The sequence below is a fragment of the Siphateles boraxobius genome, unplaced genomic scaffold (genome assembly GCF_051911475.1).
Source record: "Siphateles boraxobius isolate OS27281-9 unplaced genomic scaffold, OSU_SipBor_1 30, whole genome shotgun sequence".
NCBI classification, from domain to species: Eukaryota; Metazoa; Chordata; class Actinopteri; order Cypriniformes; family Leuciscidae; genus Siphateles; species Siphateles boraxobius.
In genome coordinates, this window is record NW_027508920.1 from 11,570,948 (window position 1) to 11,579,095 (window position 8,148).

The 8,148-nt window shown below is 33.8% G+C and overlaps 1 long non-coding RNA gene across 1 annotated transcript; it reads right to left on the bottom strand.

Moving 5' to 3' along the window:
* Positions 1-1,337: 1,337 nt before the first annotated feature.
* Positions 1,338-2,602, bottom strand: LOC143757440 (uncharacterized). The gene is made up of 3 exons (XR_013210536.1): positions 2,169-2,602; positions 1,658-1,765; positions 1,338-1,366 (listed from the first exon to the last, which is right to left on the bottom strand). It is a non-coding gene; the product is annotated as an uncharacterized LOC143757440 (long non-coding RNA).
* Between the last annotated feature and the right edge of the window lie 5,546 nt (positions 2,603-8,148).

Below are 8,148 nucleotides of genomic sequence, written 5' to 3' on the forward strand. Positions count from 1 at the left end.
CAAAAAGAAGCAAGATGTAAACGGCCTAATTGACTATATAAAATGTCAATTACAAACATACAAAACTGATCACAAGTGGCTTTTCGTATTTGCTTTAAATGGCTCATGTTGTATTGACTCTTTAGCAAGTTGATCACTAGAATTTACTTTTGTGCAATTTTATCTGCATAGTCAGATGTGATTCTGTTGTAATAGTTTAAGTGTGAAACAGCATACACTTACTTTTTGCATTAATACTTTGTGTATTTATTATAAACGGTGCTTTTCATCCCCTGTCTTCTTAGTGATTTGGTCTTTTGAATCTTACATGGATGTTTTGGACACGGGTGATTCCTGTATAAAGATTATGTTTTAAAGGTAGGCCATAGTCTTTACAAGTGTGTGACAAAATATGTTATATAAAAATCGCTACAGTGTGACAAAATATGTTGGCTTGTAAAAATACATCCAAATATTTAAGCACAACTATTTACACACATACTAAGCAGGAGAATATCTAATTATAGATTGTGAACACAACATTATCTGATTATTTGGGGTCAGAGAACGATTTTTGAACAAAATTTTGTGCTGGATGTAAAAAATAAAGGTATTAGTTAATAACAAAAACTTTAAATCAACATGAAAACCATAATATAAATAAATAAAATATAGTTAGAAAATTACTTCCATAATATTTTCCTTTAGTAAAGCTATGCCCGTATCACCCACCACAAAGTTTTGCGTTTGTGGTTGAGACCTCGCAGAGATTACACCAATATTAGGGTTCTCAAACATTGCCTGTTTTTTAAGGAATACAAATTTTGCCATTGTTTATTATGTGCAATATATCATTATATGGCCAGTTTGGTTTCTTCTTACTTGTGCAATATACTTGGTTCTAAATACAAAAATTAAAACTCCATCACCAATCAATTATTAAAAACATTTTATTTAAAAAAAACTATTTAAGTACATAATGCCAAACAATAGGCTACAACAGTGGTTATTGCAGTTTCTTCATGAGAGATTCTTCATGCTTGAACAAAGCGTTGACCAGGTCGTTGAAAATGCTTTCACAATTCACATAGTCCAGCGGTTCCCTCGTCTTCATGTCGGATTCGCTCGCACATTTGTAACTGATTCATTGAGCAATCAAGATTGTCAATGATTGAATCAATGTTCTTCATTTTTTCGACCAACTGACTGGTGTTTGCTTTCAGAAACCCTTGATGATCTGAGAATATAAAAATTGAAAAATTAAAACAGGAAAAGGAAAATGAAGGCAAAATGGGAAAGAATATAAAGATTGAATCTAACCTTGTATTGACCTGTTTCTCTTCTTTCCCAGTCGTCCCTTTTGGACAGTATTTGGCTTTGATCAAATCTGTAGTAAAATAAATAAGTGCCGTAAAATAAAAGGCTATAGTTACAATTCTGAGTCTGAATAATCCAGGAGCATGACACCGCATAAAATAAATTAATCTGGGTTTATTCTACAAAACTCGATCCAATAGTACCAAAAATATTTCAAATTTGTACATGATGCTGTTAGATCAGAATGTAACTTTCCTTAAAATTAGTCCCAAATAGTTAACTCGGACTGCTTAATTAAGATTAATTTTATACATTACATACGCAAAAACTGTTTTAATAGTTTCTCGTGTATTACACTTACAATTTGCTGGCACATTTGATTTGGCAGAAGTCATATTGATCTCAAAGGAGCTTGAACCAGTTATGATCGGCGAAAACACATGGCCATCATCAGATGTAGAGATTTTGCCTTTTTACATAAAATATCTGTCAGTTCATCTGTCAATTGTTCATTTTTTTTTTCTTCTTTAATTATTGCTGCCATGAATTGAGTTAATTAGTTGCTTTGATAAAATCTGCAGTAAATAAATAAGGTTGATAAGTCTGCAGTAAAATAAATGGCTGATAAAGGCTATAGTAATAGTTACAATTCTGAGTCTGAATAATCCAGGAGCAGGACAGCACATAAAATAAATTCTACAAAACTCGATCCAATAGTACCAAAAACACAAAACAATTCTGTATTGCAAATTTGTACATGACACTGTTAGACCAGAATGTAACCTTCCTTAAAATTGGTCCCAAATAGTTAACTCGGACTGGTTAATTAAGATTAATTTAATACATAGGCGAAACTGTTTTATTACACTTACAATGTGCCGGTACATTTGATTTGGCAGAAGTCATGTTGATCTCAAAGGAGCCAAGAGTTAAACCAGTTATGATCGGTGAAAACACATGGCCACCATCAGATGCAGAGATTTTGCCTGTTTACATAAAATATCTGTCAGTTCATCTGTCAATTGTTCATTATACATAGAGTGCAACAGTGCCTCCCCCACCCCTTTTTCATTCTTATTTCCCATAGTGATTTTAAAAAATATATATATTTATATATAAATACGCATATATAGCTTATACAAACATTTCAGTATTTTGAGAGGGTAGGGAGATTATGTCATTCGCAGTGCTTCATGGGAGGGGGCAGAGCTATTTTGGAGTGTGTTGCTTTTTTTTTTTTAAAACTATGTTTGACATAATTTTCACTACAGCATCATGGCTCATGGGTAATGTAGTATTCACCTGGAGTTCAACTGTAAAACATGATTAATTACAAAAAAAAAAATAAGCTGAAGGCTTGATCAGAAGCAAATACCATGTATTAACAACCTCTTAGCTCACAGTAGGTCTGTCTTTTAAATTAATTTCCGTATGGAGAAAGTAAATGTTTTTACTCCCAGATACCGCCTGTTGCACTCTATACTTTTTTCTCATTAAAAATAAAATATAAACCATACTAACATGTTACTTGGGTGCCTGATTGTCCTGCAGTGTTTGCTGTCTCTAGAGAGAAAAGGAAAGACCATGTTATTTTAAATGGCAACGAAAAGTGCTAGCCTATATAAATAGCTTTGACTTGACTTTTATATATTTTGGTTATCACATTGTGCCATTCATATTTATAGCTTACATTTTAAACAATTTTATCATGCAAATTGCTAAAAGTTAAAATCAAAGACAGAGTAAAAGAAGAATTAAAAAGTAACCTAGCAAAATTTAAGAAGTAAGTAACTGAAGAGGAATTAAATAGGCCTATTCACATATAAGCATGTCTGACTAAAATAATCTCTAAATAAGATTTAAAACTGAATAAATCCAAAACATTTTATTTTAAGGTCCTTTATGGAAACCCCGCAGCTTAAATAAACAATGCTGCAGATTTTAGTTACATCGGATAAAAAATACAACAGTTAAAACAACATAGCATAATGCAAAATAAACATTGCTGTAAAACAGTCATGTTAAACTGATACTTTTGTGATATGGATAAACATTGCTGTAAAACAGTCGTGTTAAACTGATACTTTTGTAATATGGTTTAAAAAAAAAAACATAATACATAATCATAATACAATGCTCCATATTTAAAAAAATCATACTTTGATAAATTAATATAGTAGATACGTGTTAATATCTGTATCACATTGATATCATAATACAATGCTCCATATTTTTAAAAAAAAAATCATACTTTGATAAATTAATATAGTAGATACATGTTAATATCTGTATCACATCAATATCATAATACAATGCTCCATATTTTTAAACCACTTTGATAAATTAATATAGTAGATACATTTTAATATCTGTATCACCACTAATGAATTATACCGTCTTTTCCTTATGTATAAACAATTTTTCAGATTAAACATCATTGCATATTACAGATAAACAGCACCGTAGCATAAATTAATTATAGAGAAAGTACTCACTGTTTTGCATTTTTGATGAGGTGGTCATAGAAGAGAGGGTGCAAAAGTTTTTGGTCCAGACATGGGGTATGGCACACGACCATGTGTCTTGGCTATTTTATAGCCTTTTACAGTAAGAGCCTGTGGAAAACTATGGGAAAACGGCGGAGCTGTGTGTCCACTATATTCTTTCAGTACTCTATGAATGGAACTGTTCAGGTTCAAGGCCAATTCACATTCCCAGCATTTAGGCAGACCTTTTGATAACTGTCACTCCTGAAAATAAGTCTTATGAATTAAAAGTAATTTATTACCGGTGGTTCGAAAACAGCGATGATATCACTTATTTGTCACGCACACTGTCCATGCTGGCAGGCACTACCTGTGTGATTTTTTTTTCTTCAACCCTGGTGAAAATGTAAGATGATTTTATTTTTATCTAAATCTAACATAATTGCTACAGTAAATTTGTAAAATATTTATTTTAAATGAACAGAATGCTTTTCAACTTCATTAATTTAGTAAGATTTTTTAATGAACGGCATGATTTTCAACTTCAGTAATTTAGTAAGATTTTAAATGAACAACAATTAGTAAACTATTTATTTTATATATGATATATTTTAATTTATACACTTTTAAAGGAACACAATGCTTTTCAATGGGCTCAGGAACGTGTCACAAAAACAGATACCAGGCCAGCCACACGCTGGTGTGACAGAGAGAAAAGACTTCAGGGGAAACACTTGTGGGTTTTTTTCAACCATGGTGAAACAGTAAGATGATTTTATTTTTGTTTAATTTATATACTTTTAATTGAACAGCATGGTTTTTCAACTTGAGTCAGTGTCAAATATTTGTGAATGACTAAATGTAAATTTTATAATCATTTCATTTAAATGAACATAATGCTTTTTCAACTTCTGTGTGAGATAAACTTTCAAGGTCCTCAGCAATGCGGAGGGGGGGAAATTCCTGCTTTGACACACACACACACACACACACACACACATAGACGCGCGTGCTCCCTATGTTTTTGAGACAGAGTCAGATCATTCATACATTGGATTGTTTGCAATACTTTTGTGGCTCCATTTTATTTAAACTTTTTGTGTGAGGTTTTACATAGGCTGTATGTTTTTTCTTCAACTCTCTAATACATTTTTAACTGTTTGGAATATTTTTGTGACTCCATTTTATTTAAACTTTTTGTGTGAGGTTTTACATAAGCTGTATGTTTTTTTCTTCAACTCTCTAATACATTTTTAACTGTTTGGAATATTTTTGTCACTCCATTTTATTTAAACTTTTTGTGTGAGGTTTTATTTTATATTCTTTTAAAGAACAGATAAACTTTCACCATTTTATTTAAACTGTCCATGCTTGTGTAGCTCATGTTTCTCTTTCTAGTTTTTGTAGAACACGCTGACCCATTTATACATGCTGCTGCTCAGGAATGCAGGGGCGGTGACCAAAACACCAACTTCACACAATCACATCTCAAACTAACTGTCACATCACTTTGTAACTGTAACATCAAAGCTTATGTTAACATCAAAGGCCAATACCTCCCTTTTCTTGATCAAACAATCAAACTAACTGTCACACATCCATCATTTTGACAGAAGCTGTAACCGCAAGGGGCGGAACTAGGTCAAAGGTAACCATCCATCATTTTGACAGAAGCTGTAACCGCAAGGGGCGGAACTAGGTCAAAGGTAACAGGAAGGGGCGGAACTAGGTCAAAGGTAACAGGAAGGGGAGGAACCGGAAGGGGCGGGACAATGGGCGGGACAGGAAGGGGAGGAACCGGAAGGGGCGGGGGAAGATCAAAGGAAAGCCACGCCCACCTGTCAATCATAGGGTCATAAATCATTTTGACACTTGCTGTAGGCTATTAACTACTCATGGTGATAATACAGTATATCATAACAAGAGATTTATAAGCTTCTCATCTTTTTTTGTAGGCCTGGAATACCACAAGTGTGACTTTGTGCCATTTTGTACAAAATAAAAGCATTTAAAAAATAAAATTCCTGGTTAGACATTAAAAACATACTAGTGTGATAAACAGTGCAATTTTTTGCCATATTTTGTTGAATATTGACAAAATTATCCACAAATGCTTTTTTCACTCAAAAACTGAGGTGCTCAGATCAGTGTGGCCTATGATCATTCCGTTTTAAAATAAGAAATACAAAACCTGTAATAATTGAAAGAAAACAAGTTGACAAAATGATTGAATCCCATATTTGGGTATATTGTATTAACTAACATTAACAATGAGCAATTTTGTTTTTGTACTGTAGTCCCAGAATTGTTTCTCAAAAAGAACCCAAATAACCATTATGTTTCACAATAGAAAATAGTCTTTATTTACAAAATCAACCAAAACAACCAACATAACCAAACTTACTCCCCAACCAAACTACCAAAACAAAAATAAAAGTATACAAAAGTACCTCAAGATAAGATAACTCCCTAGCTATAAACAGGAGAAAAAGTATTGACAAGTTGGCCAAACATATTTACAGGTACTGGAATTTCAAAAATATATGGAGAACTGTATAACGAGAAGTGAAAGGTTATGAACAAAAGGAAGACTTTTGCTTGATTAGCTAAGCTTAGTAGTACTTATTTAGAAGAACAAAGAGGTGCAGAATGTGCTCCAAAACCACCTCAAGTCTTGAAATGTGGTGCATGAAGATTTAACAGTTTCATAGCTGTACACAGTATTTGTACCAGGCCCTTCAGTCACCTCTCAGATATTTTAATACAGACATTAGAGAATACATGAAAAGAACGTTTCAGTAATCACACTGGTAACTTCTATAACAAAGTAAAATCTCATAAGCCTAGAGAAGTCATTCAACTCATTTGATATTAGAAGGAAAAATATTGATTAATACCTTGATTATAATCACTCACTATACATTGAAGCAGCAGTGGATTCCAGAATCCAACCCCTTCAGTAGAATAGTATATTTGTGATTTTGCTGTAAACAAGTTTTATTATGTATATAGCTAACAGGGGATCTCTAGTAAGCACATGCACATGGATTTACCACATCTTAAAGATGCTTACTGCTTAACATCTGACAGGCAAATCTTCGATAAGTATTGCAGATGAGCATGTCACAACATGAAATAGACAACTGAATTATGTATGAGTGCTATTATGTAGAATTCACCGCTATCAACTGTAACGAGGTTAGATGTTAGGGGAAGAAGGCAGGAAATGGCGAACATTCAACAAACTTTAATATCAAAAATAAAACAAATACAAAATGAAAGTAAAAGACAGCAGCCCCTCACGGACGACTGCTGTCACATATAACAAAACACAAGTCCAGGCCTGGCCTTTCTCCATCTCCACCTTTCTCCATTTCTCCATCGCTCCTCCTTTTATGCTTCCAGTCCAGCGTGAGAGATACGAGACCGGTGCGTCGCGCAGGTGTCGCTCATCAGTAATCACGCCACCGGCCTCGTGCCACTCTCTCACGGCCCTCGACCTCGTCCTGGTCGCCACATCAACACTGCTTACATTAGATAAATGTAAGGTAGACAAACAAATCTACATAAAGTAACTAAACATAAGTTATCTATTTTATTTTTCCATTAGTACTGTTGATAAATTGAGGAACTTTTATGTTGGATAAAAAGTGAGTCAAAGGGGTGGTAAAACACAATTTCACTTTTCTAACTTTAGCTAGTGTGTAATGTTGCTGTTTGCGCATAAACAACATCTGCAAAGTTACAACGCTCAAAGTTCAAAGCAAAGGGAGATATTTCCTTTTAAAGAAATCAATTTCTAAGGACTACAGAAAACGACCGGTAGGGACTACACGACATTCCTCCAGGGTTGCTGACATCACTAACCCCATTATTTACATATTCCCCTCCTCCGAAAATGCTAAGGGGGGCGAGGCCATTTTTGCTTTGGAGAAGAGTTGTTGTGGTATAGGCTGTTGTTGCCGCAATGAATGCCGTCGAAACGCTGTTATTTTTATCCGGATTGCAGGTTCACATTGTTCAGCCTTCCTAGGGTCGGGGGAGTTAGGGATCAATGGTAAAAATGTATTTTTAACTCGGTCTCTCATAATTATTACCCAAATCTCGCTCTCTGTGCTGCACATTTTACGGAGGAAAGCTTCCACAAATACAAACACTATTTATATATGTATAGTAAGTATACAAATGTAGCTATCATGTATTACATGAGAGATTTAAGAGATCTAGCACAAACAACCACTGAGTTACTGATGCTCACTTGTAGTACTGTATAGTTGCAAAAAAAGAGAAAATCCTAGATGCAAGTTATTTATGTACTCAAAGATCGCTTCTTTTACACTTAAAGTACACTTAAAAATATATATTT